We start from the raw sequence: 23,558 nt of genomic DNA on the forward strand, positions 1-23,558 counted from the left end.
ACAATAAAGACAGCTCCCATTTACTGCACGCCTGCTATGAGTGACAGTACATTTCTCTTACGCCTCTCAACCGTCCCACAAGGGCAGTATCAGCATCCACATTATATAGACAAGGACACTGACCGAGAAATGACACCACTTCCTCTTTCTGAACCTCAATTTTCTCATCTGTAAAGAGGGTACAACTCTAACTACATCAGCAAATTTAGAATGAGGATCAAGCAAAAGATCTTATGAAATTTCTTACTACAATATCTGACAGAAAGGAGTGGCGCAGTAAATATCAGTTGATGATGAGTGTGAAATAATTAGACTGTGTGTGTGAAGGGTTGCAAGAGAGACATTTACCACATGCCGTGGGAACACGGAGAAGAGAGGGACTGACCTTGAGACTGTAAGAGGCTGTGTCTCCTTCTCCTTTATGTGAAGAAGCAGCACCCAATGGCTGTCTTCAAGTATTTGTAAAACCAGCATGCAGAGGAGCAAATGGACAGGTTGTGAAAACAAAAACTGGAAATTTCAGAGAGTAACATTCATTGGCTCAACCAAAGGAGAAGTCGTCTAATAACAAGAACTAACAACAGAAGGCGGGGGGCCTACTGCAGGGGCAGATAGTGTCTCTATCAAGGGGGTCTGGATGCTGTCATGCTAGGACCGCAGCAGGGATGGAGATGGTTTTGCTTGTGTAACAGCCATATTTTGAATTGCTAATTGAACTCTTCCAGCTCTAAGATCCCATTATTCTTTCCTACCTCAAGTTGCACTTAGCCCAAAAAGGAGTAGATGTTCAATAAATGCTGGTTAAACAGAATACCCTTTACACACACACACACACACACACACACACACACACACACAGCCCATTCTGACAGCTCTACTATCCTTCCCCATTGTGGATGTCACAATGTGTTTCCCAATTTTTTGACTCCGATCTCTTTCAGGAAAAAAAAAAAATCTTTATTTGGAATCAATTCTCCATCCCTACTGGGTTCTGTCCTTTCCTTCCCAAATGAGCCTGGATCCTACCCTTCCAGTCAGACATGAAGTCAGGACCCAGATGAACCAACAGCCCCTCCAGCCCTTCCTTGCCAGGGATGGCAAAACACAAAGCCCACAGGCAAAGTTAGCAACTGAGTTCAAGTTAGGAGGTTGCGAGTGGTTGTTTCCAAGTCTGCTGTAACAGGGAGAGGGTGGCAAGATCCCAGCCAGTCTTCATCCAGATTCTGCATCCACTCTGCGTCTAACCTTGCAACAGCATCTTCGGCAGCAAGCCACCCTCCCGGAGGCCTGAGGGCCTATTTCCTCTGTATTAACTCCCACAGGCAGGTTGTAACAGCTTAACTGCTGGGCAGAAAGCATACCTGCCAGGACTTTACTATTGATTCTTCCTGAATTGCTTTGGCCCTGTCTTTTACTGCTTCATTAACTCAGGAGGTAAACTAGGGCGTAAGTCTTTGCCTTTGGGGGGTGGGGAGGCAAAAGGGATTCCTTTAAATAGCAACATCTACCCTTTCCTGGCTCAAAAGTGGATTTGATTTAGACATAACATGTCATAAACTGGGTACTTCTGGAAGCTTCTACGCATACAGCTGGCCAACTCCTTTCTTACCCTGACATGACCTGAGCTTGGAATCTTTTCTTCTGAGGATAGTTTAGTGAACAGAGTAAGTTTTTGTAGTCAGGAAGCTACATCGGAGTTTGAGTTCTAACATGACTGTGTGGCCTCACTGGATTTCTTCCTAAATCTCTTGGGCTCTCTTAGCTCAGTGCCTCTCGTGTGGCTTACAAGTGATGTACTTATTACTAGTGGAGCAGCAACATGGCATAGCACTGAAGAGCCTGGGTTCTAGAGCCTGATTGCCTGGGTTCAAATCCCAGCACAGATGCTGTGTGACTTTAGAGAAGTTGCTAAACCTCTCTGTGCCTTAGTTTCCTAATCTATATAATGGGAGTGATGATAGTGATACCTCGTGAAATTGCTGTGAGGGGTAAGTACAAGCACTGAGAACACTGAGTGGTCCATCCCAAGTCCATGTGTTTGCTGTCACTGTTATTGGTACTGCCACCACTACCGTAATTTCTATTGTTATTTGTCCGTCCTGGAGCAGTTTCGGGCTTCTAACATCCACTGTAAGCTAAGGCCTGGGGGTTCTGCCTAGGATGAGAAGACAGACAAGCTCATCAAAATATTGACCTTGCAAAAATTCAGGGAGAGGTGGGGGAGCACAAACGAAGGGGTGAGAACAAGCACACGAGGTAGTTGGGGCCTGGAGTGCCTACACCAACACAGACATCTGTACCATCCCATCGCCCCCAGGAAACCCAAGAGTGGCCTACCAGGACCAGGCCAACAAGATCGTGGTCACGGTCCAGAAAGACTGAGGCAGAGACGGCCCAGGGTAGAGGCCATACCGTGTATCCTTACAAAAACAAAACTTCACTAAGCCAAACTAAAGTGAAATAACGTTCTGCTCTCCCAGATAGATCCACAGACTCCTTCCAAAGAAAAATCTCTGGCCAACCCCAAGTCCACCTATTTGGTTTGTGAATTAATATGTCTATTTGCTTGTTTCTCCTCTGCAATTCAAATGTGTGCTATTTTGTACTTTCCTGTTTGGCAGTAAGGGTTCTCCCAAGGCATCCGCTGGCCCAGGGGCCATAGAGAACAAGGGCAGTGGGGGGAGGTCACAGTTTCCAAACTTGGAGCTGGCAGCATATCCGGCTGTTCTCTCCACCTTGAGCTGGCTAGACACAGGTTTTCTTTATTCCTGTTCATACCGGAGAGTGGCCCTCACACTGTCCACCCAGTGTCCTCTAGCAGCGAAACCAACATGGGTGTGAACTAGGTTGGTGTCTGGAACTTTGGGCCAGGAGCTGGTGAGGGTGACAAGAAATAGAAGTCCCATTTCCTGCTTCCACAGATTGCAGTCCAGCAGGGAGACAAGGTTTAAAAGTTCACGGCTAGAGCATTCACCTTCGAATTACAAAAGCACCAGTCTGATAAGGGAGGGGTGAGGCTCAGCCTGAATCTCACCCTCTGAGCCTCTCTCATCCTCTGTAGTCTCCTACGCTCCTGGGAAGGAAATCTGAACTTCTGGGGGTGTGGTGGTCAAAAGAAACAAGGAGGAGATTGATTAAAGAATAAATAGTACTTTAACTTAAAAGTATCTTTAAAACACTAACCAGGATGGGTGTGCTTATATAATAGGCATACAGAATTATAAATATACATAGGGCTCTCAAATATATCATATGCCTGAAGATCCAGGTGTACAGGTATATCTCTATAGAAGTGTCTTTTCTTCCTTTGAATAATTTTTGCAGGGAGGGCTAGTAGGAGCTTGCAAAAATAGGGCAAACAAGGCACGCCCCTTCCAGAAATATAACTTTAGGTTGCCTCTCCCCACCTCCATCCTTAGCAATGTGGACCACAGCAGCACAAGTTTTGAACAAGAAACAATTCCAGTGGCAAACAGGATTCAGCTTCCCATGCAGCTTACTGGTGTGTCTCCAGAAATTGCACATCTGCTGTTCATCAGCATATTCAGAGGGGGACAAGACACCCTTGAGCTGGCCCCTGCCTCTCTGCCTCTCCTTCCATCCCCCATCCAGCCATCGTCAATCAAACTCAGACCTTTCTATCCTGACCTGATGGTTGGTCTTTCCTACTGGCAAGCTGGAAGGCCAAGCAACAGGGCTGCCAGTTGGGCTGGTTTGGAGATCAAGGACCCGTTAACTGAACTATGTATACCAACTTAAGACTCTGAGTTCTGCCCATCTTGGCACGCTGGCAAGAGCAGTCCAAACCCTCTCCATGACAGAGGAGCTGATTCAGCCTCCAGTGGTTGAGATGCTATTGCTGCCCCTTCCTGTCTCTCCAATAATTTTGCTGGCTTAAGCCATGTTTTTTAGGAGGATAGCTGGCAAGAGCAGTCCAAACCCTCTCCATGACAGAGGAGCTGATTCAGCCTCCAGTGGTTGAGATGCTACTGCTGCCCCTTCCTGTCTCTCCAATAATTTTGCTGGCTTAAGCCATGTTTTTTAGGAGGATAGCAAGCAGAAGTAAAGCACACCTGGCTAACAGGTAGATTAAATTTCTCCAAAAGCAGAAGTCACTGTTAGTGTCAATCCCAGGGAAGGGGCTGGTCTTCTGATGGGGCCCCAGCAGGCAGGATCTGGGTAGACAGAAAAGCCTGGACTCCTTGTCTTTTGGGGCCTAGACTTGGAGGAAAAGAGGGATCTGGGAGTATCGTAATGATGCCCACCCCATGGACACACACCAGGAATGAAGGAGAGATCCCTGAAATCCAGCTTATCTAATCGTCATATGAGGTTTACTTCCTGGTTGTCATCCCCACAGGATGACAAAGGAAGGATCCTTTCTAAAGCTAGAGCTCCCACGGCAAAGACAATGAGCAAGGGACCCACAGCAAGGCAGGTGCAGAGCCACCTTCAGCCTGTCCTAGGAGGGCTGAGCCAGGCTCCCTTGCTCCCCCAGCCGCCCACCCACTAGTTAAGTATCAGCTCCTTGTGTTTCTTCGCCTTGCATCAGTAAACCTAGAGGAGAAGGAAGGGAACTAGAATGTATCGATAAGGACAGCCACCATGTATTGAACACCTCCTGTTGCCAAGCACTGCATGCACGTTATTTCACTCTATCCTCTCATAACCCTGCAAGGTGGCTGTTATTACGGCTTTTATCGTTCCCATTTCCCAACTATGCAAATAAGGATCAGGTACCCTGAGAGCACTTTTGCATCCCAGTGAAAAAAAAAAAACTTGCGGTAGGGGGCAGTCCCCCAGGAAAGCAGACTGCCTAAAACCTTTATGCAGAATTCGTAGTGATTGCAAAATAGTTCATCATTTTACTACCTCTCCCCATCCCCACCCTCAGCTCTGCTGAGGATCAGAGGGGAGGACTGGTCCCTGGGAGGAGGAACTGCTGATAAGCCCCCAGCTGCCCCCACATCCCCTTAACCACCCCCCCACCACCCTTCCCAATTTCTCGATCTCTCTCTCTCTCTCTCTCTCTCACACACACACACACACACACACACACACACACACAAAGAATCTACAAATATTCAGCAATATAACAGTATATCATCTGTTTAGCATATTGCTCTCCCCAGCAAAGCTTTAATGGAAGAAATAAAATAACTTAGAAACCACAGTGTGGTTCACATGGTCCCTAAGGTTTCTCACAACACTGGGAGTCTGAGGTTAATTAGACTCATTAATTACATGAGACAATGTAGATATAAAAAGGCATTTTATAACCCTGAAGCTCAATAGCTGATGTTGTTATACTGCTGCTGATGATTACCTGTAGACTCTTAAATTTACTAATCAGAGAAAAACATCAAGAAGGACCTGAAAGGATTCTTGTGAATCAGCATACTCTGATTAGAAATAAGAATCTACAAATATTCAGCAATATAACAGTATATCATCTGTTTAGCATATTGCTCTCCCCAGCAAAGCTTTAATGGAAGAAATAAAATAACTTAGAAACCACAGTGTGGTTCACATGGTCCCTAAGGTTTCTCACAACACTGGGAGTCTGAGGTTAATTAGACTCATTAATTACATGAGACAATGTAGATATAAAAAGGCATTTTATAACCCTGAAGCTCAATAGCTGATGTTGTTATACTGCTGCTGATGATTACCTGTAGACTCTTAAATTTACTAATCAGAGAAAAACATCAAGAAGGACCTGAAAGGATTCTTGTGAATCAGCATTTCCTCGTCCCCTTTAGCCTCCTCCTCCAAGGACCCTTTTCAAGGTTCTCCTCAAGTATCTGCTGCGTCTTTGGGGACACTTTAATGATGTCCATGTTTGAGGAAAGAGTCGTAGGAATTAACAGTGGAAGGCAGAGGCCTGAGGGGCCTGCCCTGACTGCGTCCCTCTGGTTCCCAGACTACTGGTCACCACAACCCTAAATCCCCCAAAAAACTCTAAAAGAATCAGAAGCTGAAAGGTCAGATGGAGAAAACTCCTAGAGAAGTGGCTGTGACCCACTGGATGAAGTTGGTGCCCTGTCACTGTGTGACCTTGGGCAAGTCACTTCCCATCCCAGCAGACAAACTGTAAGTGATTACCAACCATGGAGCTTTCTTGCAATGACTCAGGCCCCCTTCCCCAACTCCACCAGAGTTCTTGTCAAAGTCACCCATGACCTTCACAATGCTCAGTCTAATCTGTGATGCGTTCTTAGTCTTCCTCTTTTTTACATCTGGCTTGTGGGTTTTAATACCATCTGTACAACTGACAACTGCCACATTTTTGCAACCTCCATGACCTTTAAGTCATATATCCAAGAGTCTACATTTAGTCTATATGTACACTTGGAAGTCTAATAAGACATCTCAAATTCAACCCATCCAACAGCAAACTCCTCATGGCAGGCCTGACCCACTCCCGTGGCCTTCTCCATCTCAGGAAATGGCAACCTGTTCCCCTCCAGGACCCCATCACCTCAAACATGCCCTCAGGGCCCTGGCCCTTGCAGGTCCCTCTGCTAGAGCACTCTTTCTTCACTTGCTACAAGGTCCCCTCCCTTACCTGTTTCAAATCTCACCTGGTCAGGAGGCCTTCCCTGACCTCTGATCCTGATCCCAGCATCTCTCTCCCCCACCCCACAGTCCCTCATCCCCTGGCTGGCCTCACCTGCTCCATCTGACACTCGCCACCATCTAACATATTACATTTTCACTTGCTTGTTTATTGATTCTCCTCCCACTAAAATGTAAACTTCATGAGGTCAGGTTCTTTGTTTTACCAACTGCTTTAGCCAAAGCTACCAGAAGAGTGCCTGGCACATAACAGGCACCTAATTTGTATTTGCTGAATACATGAAGTGGAATGTGACTTTAGGTATAAAGTGACATGCACGTGGAAGGTGGTTTGAAAATCGATAACTTTCCTGTGTAAGCTTTAGCAAACGACCAAGTCCTCCTGAGCCTCATTCGATCAAAGGGGAATAATGTCCAGATAAACATCTGTTCAACGATCATTTATGGAACATTGTGCTGGGCTTACAGGGATACTGAGAGAAGAGAGGGCCCCAGGACCTCGGGGACCAGAGGTAAGAGAGACAGGCCATGACGCTGAAAATGGAAGTACAAGCAGCGATACGAGCAAGATCAAAGAGCCAGTGCGCCACAAAAGAGAGTGAAGCCTGTCTCTGAGCAGGGCGGCAGGGAGGCTCCCGGACATAACAAGGATCGGGGTTTAGCCCATCCTGCAGAAGCAATTCAGTTTGCTGCATCTGAGTCCAGAGGAAGCAGAAGTCTGGATCAGACCCAGGTGGGGAGAGGGTAGAAATAGCAGCTGGGAATGAGGCAGAGTCACAGTCTGGCTCTGACCTCCCACCTTGCCAGGAAGATGGCCCTGGAGACCATGCAGGGGAGGGCAGCCTGCGTGGGGAGCAGCTCTCCTCAGAGAAGTCTCACAAACAGGCTCTTCCTGCATCCTACCCTGGTCCCCCCAGGGCCCACCTCTCTTGTCAGTTTCAAAGGCCCTTTTTGTTGATGTCAAAGCCAAGGCCAGACGTTAAAATGCACTCCCAATCAAGATAAGGAGTCTGTAGTTCAAAGCCTGTCCTGACTAACTCTTTCCGTTAAGTAAAAATATTAATCTTGGTTTTATTTAAGCAGGTTTTTTGGCAAGAAGCGAATGCCTGCAGCTAAAAATAAACCCAAATACACACACACTCAGAAAATCTGGAAAGCTGCAAATCATTTTAACCCAAGTTTCCATCTCAGGGAAAGCTATTAAAACCAGGAGGATATTAAAACCTCCCTGCCCAGAGACTCCTGTTTCTCAGTGCCTGCCTTGTGTTCTGGGGTCCCCCGGGTGAAAACTGTCCTGGGGATGCCCTGTCCTGGGCCTCCTGGGTTAAGGGAGGAGGCGCATGTGCAGGCTCCTGGCTCTGCTCACCTTGTAAACACTATGGATTTCTGCTTGAGCACTCCAGGAACACTCAGGGCCCCCGCTGACGTCTGTTGTGTATGAAATGAAGGGGCCAGAGAGGGAGGGACGGGAACACAGAACCAGAAAGGTCAAGTTGCCTGGAACTTTGAAACTACCCAAAAGGAACACAAAACAAAATCTGCATCCCACTCCTGCTTTCATGTTTGGAGTAATGACCTCAATTTTAAACTCTTAAAAAACAAAATATAAGAGTCACCATCTAGACATATGCCTAGACTTGAGATGAATGTATTTCATTTCTAATTTAACTGTTTTAAAGTTGGCCACTCTCAATTTCTTCCTGTGTCCACTGGCAATTTGGGAGCAAGATATGGATCACTTGGCCCAAGACAGGGCAAAAGTCCCAGGGCTGACTTGTCCCTGGATTCAGGCTTACTGAGCTGAAGAGTGACGACCTCTCATCTTAGAAGGGTGATGGTGTTTCTGTGATCTGGGTTTCTAGGGGGAAGCAAGATATGGATCACTTGGCCCAAGACAGGGCAAAAGTCCCAGGGCTGACTTGTCCCTGGATTCAGGCTTACTGAGCTGGAGAGTGACGACCTCTCATCTTAGAAGGGTGATGGTGTTTCTGTGATCTGGGTTTCTAGGGGGCCAGTAAGGTGACTGCCCCAAAGTGTTCACCAAGCATGATGAGAATCACTGAGGTTTTTACTCTGCAGGGGGCTATAAGGTGGGGAAGGTCAAAGCACCAAAGGACAGATAGTGGGAAAGGTGGTCCTCCTCCCACAGGCACCCTTCATTCACCTAAGAACAAATAGGATCCACACCCCCCATCTACATCCCCACCTAAGCGTCCCTTGGGTTCACACCATCTACAGGATTATTCTGAATAACTCAGTGATGTGTCCATGGCTCTCCAGAGCTGCAGCCCCACCTCCAGTCCTACTATTCCAAGCCTCCAGCCCCAACCCAGTATCCTCTCACTATACTGACCTGTCCTCTGATGCACCTTGCCTCAGCAGAAATGACTTCCTCCCCAAGCACCTGCTCACACATTTGTCTTCCTGCAAAACCCACGCAGCTGAAATACCACCTCCTCCAGGAAGCCTTCCACTCGCCCCAGACCAAGCCAGTCCTGCCTTTCTTCTGCTCGGCTTCGCTCCCTTTCTCCTGGCACATGTTCCTTTTTAATGATCGGTTCCTTGGGCACTCAGTAACATCACTAGTTACTAGATGGTGGGGACCATCTGGGACCCTGGCAGAGTGCCTAGAATGTAGCATGGGCTCCCCAAAATGTTTGTTGAATGAATGAATGAAGCTGTGGGAGAAAATCAAAGATAATGTGATGAAGATGGGAATGGTTTCGTGCTTAGCCTCTTGGAGTGGTGGGTCAGGAGTTCTAGTTCCCAAGGGTTACTCAGAAGAAGAGGAGGCAAGTAAAAACGTGATCTGAGGGGGAAAAAAAGGACCCAAATGTTGAAGATTCATACCCAAAGAGATGTGAGTCACAGAGTCCTGTTACAGGAAGGCCTAGTTAACTTGTTGGTGTCTCTGTGGAAGGACAGCCCCCAAACTTTACCAACAGACAAGACTCTAAGCTCAGCACCCTAAAGAAGTCAGCGGCGACAGCACCAGCAGCCCCAGGGAGCCCCTGCCTTAGCCCTCCTTGCTGCCTCCTCTGCAGGCCCCTGGCTCCAGCTGCCCCCTTCCCCTGCAGTAGCCCCTGGGGAGTAAGAAAGCAGGTCTGTCAGCTTCTTCAGGGCACTCTCCCTGTCCTGTGCCCCTCTCCGCCATGGCGTCTCATTTGCTCGTTTGTTTTGTTTTTGTTTCGCTGCTGCTGTTGATGTTGTGGCAGCTGTGCCTCCTCTGCAGGCCCCTGGCTCCAGCTGCCCCCTTCCCCTGCAGTAGCCCCTGGGAGTAAGAAAGCAGGTCTGTCAGCTTCTTCAGGGCACTCTCCCTGTCCTGTGCCCCTCTCCGCCATGGTGTCTCATTTGCTCGTTTGTTTTGTTTTTGTTTCGCTGCTGCTGTTGATGTTGTGGCAGCTGTTCCTCTTCTATCATGTGTACTCAGAACTAATGTATTCAGAGATACTTGAGGAACGATGGGTCTCAGGTTCTGTGCTGTGTCTTGGGGATCCAGCAGTAAGCAGGTAGACAGAGTTCTGACCTTCGAAAACCTTATTTCTATTTTGTGGACAAGAAGAGGGGTAGTGAGAGTCCAGGGAGCTGCAGGAGCAGCGGCAGACACAGCCAGCCAGGCTGCAGGTGCTGTGTGCCCGTGCTGGAGGTCTGAGAAATCACTGGAGTCACCAAAGAGAAAGAGAAAGGAAAAGGCTTTCTGGTGGAGGACGGAGCAGAGGCCCGGGAGGCTGGGGAGTCCAGCCCGCTGGAGCAACAAAGCAGAGTGTGCAGCAAGGAGCAGAGAAGGGGAAGCCCAGGGAGCAGGTGCATGGCCAGCTTCGCAGGCTGGGTGTCTCTCCACCATGGGACAGTGCCGTTTCTCAGGTGGGTTTCTCCTTGAGGTCAGCAATGGAGACTTATCACTTGTCCCTGCCCACAGCCCTCAGGTGAGCATGTGCCCAAGTGGATGCTTGATCAGTTGGCCGACAGGAGGCCCCAAAGCCTCAAGAAATCCCTGGAAACAAGTCTGGGTCCTGCTTGCCTACTGTATACCAGACTCACAAATAGCCCCATTCCAGTTCACAGTGCATTTCTTATCTTCAAAGTTAAGATTTAATAAATCTCTGTCTGCTCCCCACACTCTCCCCCCTCTCAAACCCCTTAACCTCTTTGCATGGCTTTGCCACAGGTGCTTCAGCTGGTCACCTGCACTGTTCCTAGTGAGATACAGAGTCTAGGGTGCACACTGAAAGCTCAAGCCCACTCAGGGGTCAGAGGTGCCAACTGCTCACTGCCCTGTGAGCACACCCAGTTAGGGGGCTGAGACCACCCTCTCTGCCGAAGTGCTCCATCCCCTCCCCAGGGACCCATGGGAAACTTTATCCCACACAAGTAGCCACCAGAATAGCAGCCTGGTCTTCAGCCACAGCCCCTTTGAAGCAGTGCCCAGAAAAATACCGTGCCCTCAAACAGTTCTCAGAACTTTGAGCTTGCAGATCAGGTCATTTTGTGAGACCAGAAGAGCTGGCAACATCTCAGCAGCCGTCTATAGCATCTTATTTTTCTCCTAATTGAGATTTTGTTTGCTAGGAGAGTGGAGGGACTTTGGGATAAGCCTAGGAGCAGGAACACCATTAAGCCAAGGGACCTCCCTCCTTTGCAGCAGACCTGCAGACCCAGCTTTTGCAGACAGACAGCAACTCTGTTCCTAGATGCAGTAAGGATGGGCAGGAGACTGTCGTGGTTTGAACAAGCAGCAATGTTTACTCTGTCTCTGGGGTTTAGACAGCACAGGTGTACCAAGAAGACCCTGGACTGTCTGTAACTTATCCTTTTCAAATACTCTATGCTTGCCCCACCTTTAACTTGAATGAGCTTCAGCCAAGAAGTTGCAAACACCAAGCAGACATAGCTCAGAGAGTCCCACTGAAAGCAGGTGTTCCCCGCCCCGGCTTACTCTGTACCCCTCCCCCCGACCACCACCATCTCATAGCCATGGTTGCCAGGTAGTGGGCACTCCAGTGGAAATAGGCATGAGAAAAACAAGTCCCTATAGGTTTTCAAGCCCTAAGACAATTATCAAGAACAGCTGTATCATGCAAGAGTGTGGAGGAACGATTAGAGATAGGTTCCAAGTGCCTTTTAAGGAGGCCAACCTCTGTTTTAAATAAAATAAATCGGGAGAGAATGCTAACTGCTGCCCTCTTTGGCCAAAGTGAATAAAGACAGAATTTTAAAGCCAACCCTTGGTATTTCTGAACAACCTGCCCTGGCCTAGCAGTGTGATGGAGAGGTGGCGTCAGTGAGGGTGAAAAAGGCCACCGATCCCATGAACACCTTCCCTATGCAATCCACAGTGCCCGAACCTCTTATTTAGTAAATATTTCTGAGTGTCCATTATGGATATTTCTTAATACTTGTGATTTTGTTATTTTCTTGATATTTGTTTCTTGGTATCTCTTATTTATTCAATAAATATTTCTTGAGTCCTGACTATGTATGGGTATAGAAAGAAAGCAAGACTCAGGATAGTTAAGAAACTTGTCAGAGGTCACACAGGTAGGAATTAAATCCAAATATGCCCGGCAGCAAAGCTCATCTTCTTTACACTACTCAGCATTTGACACTCTGAAACACTCAGCCAACGAGTCAAGTGCATCAGAAATGCAGAGAAAGAGAACATTTCCGAGGCTGAAATATCAGAGAAGGACTGGTATAAGCCATAGACGGTGAGAGTGTTTAGGTGTCAAAACTCTTATAATGTCTACGAATCTCATCCGAGGGTGAGTCTGGATTCAAATCTCCACTTACAGGCTGGCTGGGCCCAGGGGCTCTCCAGGTCAGGCTGAGGGTGCCTTGGCATGCAAAGGTCAGAAAGAGGGAAGACCAGTAATCAGCCTGATTTGGGGGCAGTGAGCACAGGCCCTAAGACCAAAGAGAGTGGCAAGAGGAATACAAATATACTTTTCTGGACACCTGATCTGCAGCCCTGCTCTAACTCTGCTCAGCTGCAAGGCCTTGGGGCCTTTGTACATGCCATTCTCTCTGTGTGAGATCCTCTTCTGCTCCCCTTTACCTAGAAAACCCTATTCATCCTTCACATTTTAACTCAAAGGATGCTTTCTCAAAAGAAGCCTTCCCCCCACCCCCCCGCCAACCACACCTGTTATATATTCTTATGGTCCCAGTTTGTAGGTATATGTTTGTGCATTCAATTGAATAATGTCTCCTCTTCCCCTCCCTGTGCCCCACACTCACTCACTAAATTAGGCTGGGATTATGTCTTGTTCTGCTCATCATTGTATTCCCAACACCTCACACAGTGCCTGCAACATAGTAGGTGCTCACTAAATAGTTTCAGGGTGAAATAAGACATTTTTCCCATCCTGGCCCTTACTGACTGCTTCCTCTGCTGAGCAGCTCTCTAGCTGTGACTTTCTAAGATGAATTCCACTGCCAGGAGATGACCAAGAAGAATATGTTGGGTTTTGATGGAAAGAAAAGAGGGTGGATAGTCCAGGCAGTGGGGACAGCATGAGCAAGGACACAGAAGTCAGACTGAGCCTGGCACGGCAGAGGGACTGTGAAGACCCTGGTTGGAGAGAAGTGGAGGCCCGTTAGCTCATTTTGGCCCAAGAAAATTGTCAAGTTCCCTGGGTGATATAACCTTGAATGGAGGATTTCTTAGGACTGTCCCACAATCTAGGTCTGTTTCTGGATCTGGTGGTTTCTGGATCTCATGAAGATCCCTCGTTAGCTGCCAGTACCCTGTCCCATGACTGGAGTCGTGTTTTCCGGTCTTAAGGACCATTTGGGGTGCACCTCTCCCCACAGAGCACCCATCCAGATGCACTCTGTGGAGGAGGGCTGTCATAAGAAACTGTGCACATGCCTGACTCCAGCCCTGTGTCTGGGCACTGGGAGCCCATCTACAAAGCACACAGCACAAGTGACCTCCCTCTGCCACCTGCACTGCACATCTGAAGGCTAGCAGGGTTTTGCATAAATGACTGCATGTGACCTGTAGCTTCTGATTCTGCTTACCCATGGGAGGCTTATATTAAAAGGTGGGCTCAGCTTGCCCCTGAAGCACACCCCTGGCTGACCATTGCTCCTGGATGTTCCCAAATGGAATAACACAAATAGGGATAAGTTTTCCAAGATATGGCAATGCTCTTGGAGATTGAGCAATGATAGTATCAGGGATGAACATGTTTGCCAAAAGCTGACACAAAAAACAGGAGGATGGTCATTGGGGACAGTTCCCAACTTTCCCTAATGATGATAATCCTATTGTCATTGATTCTAATACTAATTATAATCCTGTCATTAATTATAATAGGTGTCATCATCTGTCTAGCACTTACTATGCATGATCAGTGCTAAATGTTTTGCATGGATTATCCCATCTGAACCTCATTAAGACCCTGTAAAGTAAGAGCTGTCATTAGCCCCATCTGGTAGGAATTCCAGCCCTGTGTCTGGGCACTGGGAGCCCATCTACAAAGCACACAGCACAAGTGACCTCCCTCTGCCGCCTGCACTGCACATCTGAAGGCTAGCAGGGTTTTGCATAAATGACTGCATGTGACCCGTAGCTTCTGATTCTGCTTACCCATGGGAGGCTTATATTAAAAGGTGAGCTCAGCTTGCCCCTGAAGCACACCCCTGGCTGACCATTGCTCCTGGATGTTCCCAAATGGAATAACACAAATAGAGATAAGTTTTCCAAGATATGGCAATGCTCTTGGAGATTGAGCAATGATAGTATCAGGGATCAACATGTTTGGCCAAAAGCTGACACAAAAAACAGGAGGATGGTCATTGGGGCCAATTCCCAACTTTCCCTAATGATGATAATCCTATTGTCATTGATTCTAATACTAATTATAATCCTGACATTAATTATAATAGGTGTCATCATCTGTCTAGCACTTACTATGCATGATCAGTGCTAAATGTTTTGCATGGATTATCTCATCTGAACCTCATTAAGACCCTGTAAAGTAAGAGCTGTCATTAGCCCCATCTGGTAGGAANCATCTGAACCTCATTAAGACCCTGTAAAGTAAGAGCTGTCATTAGCCCCATCTGGTAGGAATTGAGGCTTGTAGAGAGTAAGTGACTTTCCCAAGATCATCTAATGAGGAAGTGGTGAATGTCGCATGCCAGTCCAGACTGCCAGACCCCAGAGACCCTACTGCTGTTCACCACTGGGTCATACAGTGCAGTGGGATGGGCACATTTCAAAGGCCACAGACTCTAGGTTGGAGGGGGGGACTTCAGGGTCACTCTATGTAACCCTCTTTGAATTTCTTCCCCAGCCCCGTTCCAGGTCAATCTGCCCAGTGAGCAAACATCTCAGACCTAGGTCAGCCTGTTCCATGTCGAGTCATTTTTTTGACTGTAAGAACATTTTTCTTTGTACTGTGTGCCTGTGGCCTTCTCCCGTGGGCTTACACAGAACAAGGTATTTTAAGAACATGGTCATGTTCTCTAAAATCTCCGGGATAAATATTTTCATAGGTTTTGATGGTCTTTCCCCACCTATGACATGGTTTCATGTCCCCTCACCATCTCATTAGTCTTGCTCTCTAATTGCGTTGGCAGGTGTTAAATGCAAATTTCCCAAGGGCAGTGTTCAGTGCACAAAGTTGGGAGAGATTCCACCTTCCCCACTCCCACTTGGGATGGTTTTACTGAAACCCCTCATGTTAAAATTTTGTTAGGAAGGTAGATCTCATGTTAAGTGTTATCACAATGAAATTGAAAAACAAAAAAACCCAAAAACCCTAGTGTTTTCAAAACAAATCCTGTCTCCCTACTTTGATATGACTGAATAAGTAACTCAACCTACTCTAAATAACTGTGCATATTTGGGTGTGAAAATATAAAATTTTTTTTTTCTTCTTAAGTCTTATTACATAGGAAGTATTGAGTAACCTGAAGAGCTTGGGGCAAGAGTGGGGAGGTAGATTCTCTTTCTGGTTCTTCCATTCATTTTCTATGAGTTTGACAAACCAGTTATCGCTCGTAGCCCTAGTTTTTTATTCTTTGAGATGAAGGAGTTGGACTGGATGTATTCAAGTGTCCCTTACAACTTAAGGGTCTGGGGTTATTTTGCCATGGCCCTTCTGTTTCTGATTCATGCATTTCCCTTGGGTTCTACTTTGTCTTCATCGGCAATAGTCCAAGTTGTCATGTTCTCCTTCTTCTCTAGAACCACATTTCTGAAAAGTTGATCAAACTTGAGCAAGTAATTAGAACGCTAGAGGTGTTTCCTCTGACCTTGTCTTTCTCGGCCTGTAATCTGTCTGGGTGATTTGCAGGTGCCAAAACTGGGCACGGAGTTGGCTCCTAATTACTCCATCTGGTGCATCAACTGCACCATTCAAACTGACTGGGCCCATTTGCTAACTAGTTGGACGTTCCTGATCTGGGATAATGCTGACAGTGTCTGCTGTGCCTGCTGCTAAAGAAGGCTCGCCATTCAACTCCTTTCCTCAATTTTACTGGCCCTCACCAGTCGGTTTTCTTTATTAGCCACTACCTTTTATATACATACTTACATATATATATAGTCAGTTACATCCTAGTTTCCAGACTGACAGCCCAGCAAAGAGTTTATTAATAAAACTGTAAGCAAACCTGAGATAATTTCAATGGTTAAAGTGCATTATGGGGCAGGTATTAATGGGCCTGGCATTAATGCCAGGTAAGGTCTCCTGCTTTGTATGTTTGCATATCTGCTTTCAGAAGAATTCTAAAGGATGCTGAGAAGATGAGGGCTTCTGTCTTTCATCTCCAACTTATATGTTAATCTTAGGTAATAAAAATGCTTCCAGGATAGCATCTCCATGGGGACTATGCCCTAATGCCCTCATATCCCAAGTGGGGATGTGCCATAGCCATTAAGACAAAATTCAGTGGCTCCTGCCCTGATCATCTGTTTTCGAAGTAGCTAAAACAGTGATCAAATAGGCAAGTAGGGTTAATATCTTCAGGAGATATTAACCATCTCCAGTGCTCTGAGTAACTTTGAACAACTCACCTGTCCTCTGGTCCTTCTGATTCCCCTGTAGAATGGCGCAGGAACACCATCCATACCCATCCTCCTTCTTAAGAAAGGTAGAACATCCTGGATAGCTTACTTCAAATGCTCCTGGAGCACTCAGAAAAAGCTGTCTGAAGACCGGGTGAGGGGCTCTCTTCTACCCAGCCCAAGGCCCCCGCACCCTCTGAAGGCATCCTGTGAGGCACAAGGGCCAATCTGCCACCTTGATCGCAACTTCAACCTCAGTCCAGCCTGAACTTGGCCAACTGACCCCAGCCCCAAAGGTTTCCTATTTTTGAAACAAAAGGAATATTCACTACTTTTCACTCTGTCGATATTTTTACCTTCATTTCCCTCTTCCTCCCCCACCCCCATACCCCTGGCTGGGGAAAGAAAAAAATTTTTTTAAGCCCAAAGAAAAACAAAACCCGTTCCAGGCCGAGGGCAGCAGATCACGATGTTCTGGGTGGATTTTGCTACGTGCCAGCAAAGGCCAGCAAAGGCCATCAGCGGCATCTGCAGGAAACACCTTGCAGATCCACTGGGAGAAGCCAGGGGCCCCGAGAAGAGTGAGGTGGACACACTGGGGGTCCCTGTGACTGGCTGGCTGTCCAGGCCAGGGGACAGGAAATGGCAGCGTGATTCCAGGCCCTCAAAGGCAAACTCACAGTTCTGGGGGGCCTTGCGGATCCCTCTGGTATTTTCCACCAGGAATTCCTTTAACTTGCATACATATTCCCAACTGCCTGTGCATGATCTGTGCTGAGGGGACTCAGTACAAAAGGTCAAAGGCAGCTTCCCAAGTCTTCTGTTCTAGGGTTTAGCAGAAGCCACATTTTCTGTGAAAGAGTTGATCACAAGTCAGTGGTCAAGTACGCGAAGACTCAGGCACCAAAGAACCTGGGGTTGAATCTCAGCTCTGACTTCTCCTAGCTATAGACTCCTGGGCAAAGCTCTCCTTACCTGGAAATGGAGATGTGATCATATGTGCCTCAGAAGGTTGTTTTGAAAATTAAGCAAGATACTGCCTGTAAGGTACTTTGCATGGTGCCTGGTGCACAGTAAACGCTCAGTGAACAGCGGCAGTGATTATTATTTCGCGAGAGGCCCCCTTTCCCAAGGCAGTAAAGAGGCTAGAGGGAAGGAAGAAAAAGAATGAAGCGGTTCCAAGAAGAGAGAAAAGAAAATTCAGAGTACTAGCTGGGACCCATACGGGGCACTGCAGGCTCACAGCCTGGCTGCCAGCCTTTCTCGTCCTGAAATGTCGGCTGCCCCACTTACTCTTGTTCAGGGCATTTCAATTTCAGGTCAGGTTGAAGGAAGGGACATTGACTGGTATCAGTCCAAGTGGAATGCGTACCCCAGAGCAGTGCAGGGAGGCCCAGCAAGAGGCAGGGAGAGGAGGCATCACTAGAAATGCTAACTTTTAGTGTAAGTCCTTCAGGGTCACATCTGGGTCTCAGTCTACCTGGGGGTGGGAATGTTTGGATGGGCCCAAAATGGTATGTCAGAGCATGTGGTTAAGCCCCTCACGCCATCCTTCTGGAGCAGCCGTGGCTGTGGGAAGCCAGCCCTGATGTGCAAAGGGAGGCCTGAGAGCCATGCTGTTGGCAGGCCTGCCTGGGCCAGGGTCGGCGGCCAGAGCTCAGCATTGTTCTGGCCAAAGGGAACAGCCAGTGGCCAGAGTTCTGTGGGGAGGCTGCGGCAGTGTGAAGGCCAGACCCAGAGTTGGCAGGCCTGCCTGGGCCAGGGTCGGCGGCCAGAGCTCAGCATTGTTCTGGCCAGAGGGAACAGCCAGTGGCCAGAGTTCTGTGGGGAGGCTGCGGCAGTGTGAAGGCCAGACCCAGTCCAATTAGGGTCTGATGGAAACCAGGACCGTTTTCATGAAGCAGGAGGCGGGCGGCCCTGCCGTGGTGGGGCACTGGCTAGCTGAGGCACCTGGCACCGATCAGTTCCCAGGCCATGAAGCAAGCCTGCACATGGGTGCACGTGAAATGCCAAAGGCTGGAGGGCTGGGGTGCACCCCTTCCCCACCCCCTCTGTCTCTGTTATAATGAAGTGCCAATTGAGAGCCAGCTGGGCAAAGGGGACACGTTTCCTTGGTCCGCCCACTGTTTGGTAACAATTACGGGCATTCTTTCGGCACCATCAGGATCAGCAAGCTGGGGGAGCAATTCTTTGAACTACCAGGCGTGATCATTAAAGGAGGGTTCAGATCAAAGAGGGCACTAGTTTGATGTTCAAGGCGCTCATGCCTCTGGCTTGGGACTGAAGTCAGCAGTGGGGTGGGAGGCTGGCAAGAAGTGCTGAGCTGAATTTAGCAGCCCCTTTTCATCCCTGCTCCCTCTTCTTCAGCATACAATCTGAGGGGTAGACACGGTGCCAGTTTCAGCTGGTTCCCTGTGCCAAGTTCAAGTCCGCTATAGGGAAAGAGTCAGTGGTCTCCTCCAACCCTCAAGTCTACTCCTGGGGCAGTGGGGAGGTGAGGACCAATTTGCCCCAGAGATCCTTGTTTTTGTCCTCCCCTTCCCCATTGTGGGGACCCATAATGAGAAAGGAAGAGTGTGAATTTCCTTATTTGACGTCTTCCCCCTCCCCACCAGCTTGGCTGACGGACTCTTCAGCCCCACCATCGGTCCCCTCCCCTCTGCTGGCCCCAGTGTTGAGTCTGGGAAGGCTCAATCCAGCATGCTGATGAGCCAAACACATGGAAGGAATGCTTGCCATGAGGGTGTGCATTGTCTTCCAGAACCAGTGGGTAGACGAGGACCCCCAACTGAGTCGGAAACCCTAGTCCTAACTGCCTAACTCATGGGGTAGCCTTGGGCAAGTCACTCTCCATCCCTGGGCCTGTTTCCCCAACTGGGAAGCAAAGAGATTGAATAAAGGCCCTTAACATCTATGATTCAATGTGGCTCTGCCTGTGGTCCGGAAAGCTCATCTCAAGTACACAAGCTTTTTTCACATTCTGGTCCTTTCTTCCTGGATATACACCACTCGACAAGTGGCTGGGTCACTGACCTCCTTCTGAGGCTTGCTCTAACACAGCAGCTGACAGATGGCAGAATCTCCCGGAGGCTTGTATCTCTGAAGATTTTCTGCTTCACATCAGCATAAAAGAATGTGGTCCTGAGAGGCTGTCTGCTCCTAAGTGGCCCTATAAGAACTTTCCTTCTTGAGTTTCGCCCACTTGAAGGCTAGAGCATAGGAGCTAAGCTTGAGTCCAGCATTGACACTCACAAGCTGGGTAACTGAGGCACGACACTTCACCTGTCTGTGCCTCAATTTCTTCATCTGCCAAAAGGGCATTTTTTTTCATACATTTAACAAATATTAGAGTTTCAAGTATCTTCTAGGCAGTGCACAAGACAAACAAGGTCTCCACTCTCCTGGTGCATAGGTAGTGTTGGAGGAGACAGACCAAACAAATACCCAATATGATGTCAGGTGCTAGGAGAAAACAGGGGTAGAGAATGGGAGGATCGGGAGGGGATTTTAAGATAGGGTAGACCAGGAAGGCCTTCTGGGAAGATGACATTCAAGTTGAGACCTGCATGGTGAGAAGGAGCCAGCCAGTGACTATCTGGGGACAAGGTGTTCCAGGGAGAGGGTACAGCAAGTTCAAAAGCCCTGTGTCAGGGACAGACTTGGAGCCTGGAGCATTCGAGGAATAGCTAGAGGTGTGGGACCCAGAGCAAGGCCAGGGGAGACAGAGGCTAGATCCCATAGAATCTTCTAGAACTTGTTAAGGAGTTGAGAAGCCACTGGAGAGCTTTGAGCAGAACATTGCTGAGATGTGATTGACATTTTAAAAAGCTCACTCTGGCTGCATTTTGGAGAATGGATCGTAGGGGGACTGGAGTGAAAGCATGCAAGCTAATAATAGTCATTCCCACCCCTTCCCTGCCCACCTCCTGGGGTCATTGTAAGGCTCACATGAGAGTCATGCTGACACCTAGAAAAGCCCAGAGGCACAGGAGGAGGTACATATGGTCTCATGCTTTAAAATCCATTTTTACAAGTAGGAACTTGCAGGGCCTGGCACCAGGCTATTTGGAACTGTGTTCCTGTATAGATTTCAAGGAAACAGGGTAGGGCGGCAGATTCTGCCCTGCCTGAGCTATGCAGCTGTCCAGGCCCAGATGAGTTCACATATTTAAACAGGGAGCTTTGCTATAGACCACGCCTGGCTCTGTTTTTGCTGCTGGTGCCGAACAGGGGTAAGCTAACACCCAGCAATGTGGAGAAGCTGACACTCCACGCAAAGTCACTCGCTGCATTCCTGGCAAATGCTCCTCTCTCCTGGCCTCACTTTCACGACTGAGAAGGAAAGGGCAGGAGAGACAGAGATTTGTTCATTTAGGGATTTTTCAATGCAGAGTCACACCCTGGGAGGATAACGATCAGCAAAGCTTCAGCAACCCAGAATACACAGCCCAGGGCTCAGAGCAGCAGGGATTTAAAGTCTCATGGGATCCAGCCCTGTTCTTCTGGGTTTGGAGCACTGGCTTGGAAGCTGGCAGCCTGGATTCAAATCCTGTCTCTGCCTCTAGGTTCCCTCAAGTGGAATAAGAGGCACAGTGGCAGCAACATCTTAGAGCTGTCGTGAGGAGACAGTGGGAGAGCAGAATGAATTAAACCACCCAATGGCTGCCTCCTTCTCTCACTCGCTCGCTCGTGGACACCTGCTGGGTGACAGCCTTTGGGCTGGACAGTGAACACCCTAGTGCTTAGTACATGCTTGCAGATCTGAAGATACAGTAAATTTTATTCCAGCTAAAATGTAATGCTATCCAAGAGGCCAGGAAGTTCAGAGAAGAGAATGATTATCAGGACAATACATAGTAAACATCCAGTTTTTTAAAACAAAGAATTAAGCGTTAACTTTTCAGGATTTCAATTGCCTATCATCTGTAGAGTTGGAACACTAAAATTTCCCAAAATTTGACAAAATAGGATTGGGGTATCTGTTTTTCTACTGCAGCTCCTGGTCCCCACACTCCCTGTAAGTTTTCCGGAGCTTTCTTCTTGCTTTTTATTTTCTTGTGTTCTTTCTTTTGTACATATCAATAATACAACTTCGCTGAAGATAGGTTGGGGGAAAAAAGAGATAAACAAAAAGAAAACTATAAAATACTTTTTAAAATAACCTAAACTCCCACTACCCAGTTATAACCATGCTGCACATTTACAGTTTACCCTCAAGACTTTTTCCTTTGCTAATAAGAACCTGTGGATATGTTTTTCCCCCTCTAATAGAATCACATAGAACATACTTGTTGGTGACCTGGGTTTTTTCAGTCCGAGTATGTTGGCTCATATAGCTCAGCCTCATCCCTTTGAATAGCTGTATTATTTTCAGTTGTATAGATATAGAACAGTTTGTTGGGTGCTTTTATAAACAACTCTGTGGTAAACATCCTTGTGTGTTTACATTGACGTATACATACACATGTGTACAGATCAATGTTTATATACATATATCTAAGCATATATACATACACACAATTTAGCATACTTACTGATTATTTCTTCTGGATCTAGAAGTTATCACATCTTTTTAAACCTGTCATTTTCATAGTAATGGAATCCAAGTCAGCAGCCCCTCTGCACCCAGCAGCTGGCCACTCTGCAGACATCTAAGCGTGGCACTCAGCAAAACTAAGGAAGCATTAGACAGGGTTTCTCAGGCCCCAAGAGCTCACCCCTACCTCCCCCACGTCCTCCCACCCACAGCCTCCACCGCAGAGGCCAGCTGGTGACCAAGCCTGGAAGAAATCCTGTCCGCCTGGGGCTCATCCCTGTTCTGCCTCGTCGGACCCAGACTACTATTTCAAAGTTACAAGGTCTGAGTAAACATCCCAGCATAGATGGGACCAAGAGGAGCCTGATCGTTTATGTCATAAAGTCACAGATCGAGCCCACCTCCCCAAACAAGGTCCCTTTCTGCCTTCTGTGTGCTCTTCTTCTTCTAAAAGCCCTCCACTCGCAACGGGCACTTTTAGTATGCCGCACGAGTAGGGCGCATCCCTTTGGTCTGAGCGCGAATGAAAACTGCCGTCTCCTCCCCGTGGCTCAGTACCAAAGGCATCGGCCTCAAACACGGGGCCTGAAGCAAGAGAACCGCACCAGAAGCAGACAAAAGGGATCCCAGGGTTTCTCATGAGGACAGCCACAATAATACCCATTCAATTAAGAGAAGTAACTTCCTTTTATATGTGGACAGGGAATTCGCAGGCCACTAACCATGTGAATTCAGCGATTCTGTTTGGCGTAAAAATGTATATATTTTTATTATGCAAAAATAAATAAATAAATATATATATATGTACACACACACACACATATACATTCAGTTTTTAAAAGAGCAATTCCTCTCACCCGGTTCTCTAGAGACCTGCAGACAGGACTCTGCAGTGGTGTCAGGTAGTGGCAGTCCCTGTATAAATGTACACACACACACATATACATTCAGTTTTTAAAAGAGCAATTCCTCTCACCCGATTCTCTAGAGACCTGCAGACAGGACTCTGCAGTGGTGTCAGGTAGTGGCAGTCCCTGTATAACTGTGGGGTTTAAAGATACAGCTTGAGATTGTCTTGTGTTATATCCTCCCCTGTGTCCCCAAAAACAACTCCGCTGCTGAATCTGAGGCTGCTTTAAGAGGGATCTGTCTCCATGCTGAAGGAGGAACTGACTCAGGTGGAGTTACCACCTGAAATTACCTTAAATTCTTTATTGAGGAATTTGAGGGCTCTTTGACTTTCTGCCTGTGACTTTTCACCTTTCTGTGTGCTGACTTCATAGACATCACCCCTGACCTTTACATCCATAGGCATCGAAATACCCTGATCTACAACAATCAGCAGTGGCAAGGGACTGTACGGTGCCTTGTTGCACAGGTGTGGAGATGGGGTCCTGAGAGTGACTTGCCTAAGACAACATG

At 47.7% G+C, this 23,558-nt stretch overlaps 1 protein-coding gene across 1 annotated transcript in view; it reads right to left on the bottom strand.

Moving 5' to 3' along the window:
* TIMP3 (TIMP metallopeptidase inhibitor 3) overlaps positions 1-23,558 on the bottom strand; it is a 65,834-nt gene that overhangs the window by 14,716 nt on the left and 27,560 nt on the right. The gene's annotated exons all lie outside the window — the stretch shown is intronic.

The sequence above is a fragment of the Galeopterus variegatus genome, unplaced genomic scaffold (genome assembly GCF_000696425.1).
Source record: "Galeopterus variegatus unplaced genomic scaffold, G_variegatus-3.0.2 Scaffold5630, whole genome shotgun sequence".
NCBI lineage: Eukaryota > Metazoa > Chordata > Mammalia > Dermoptera > Cynocephalidae > Galeopterus > Galeopterus variegatus.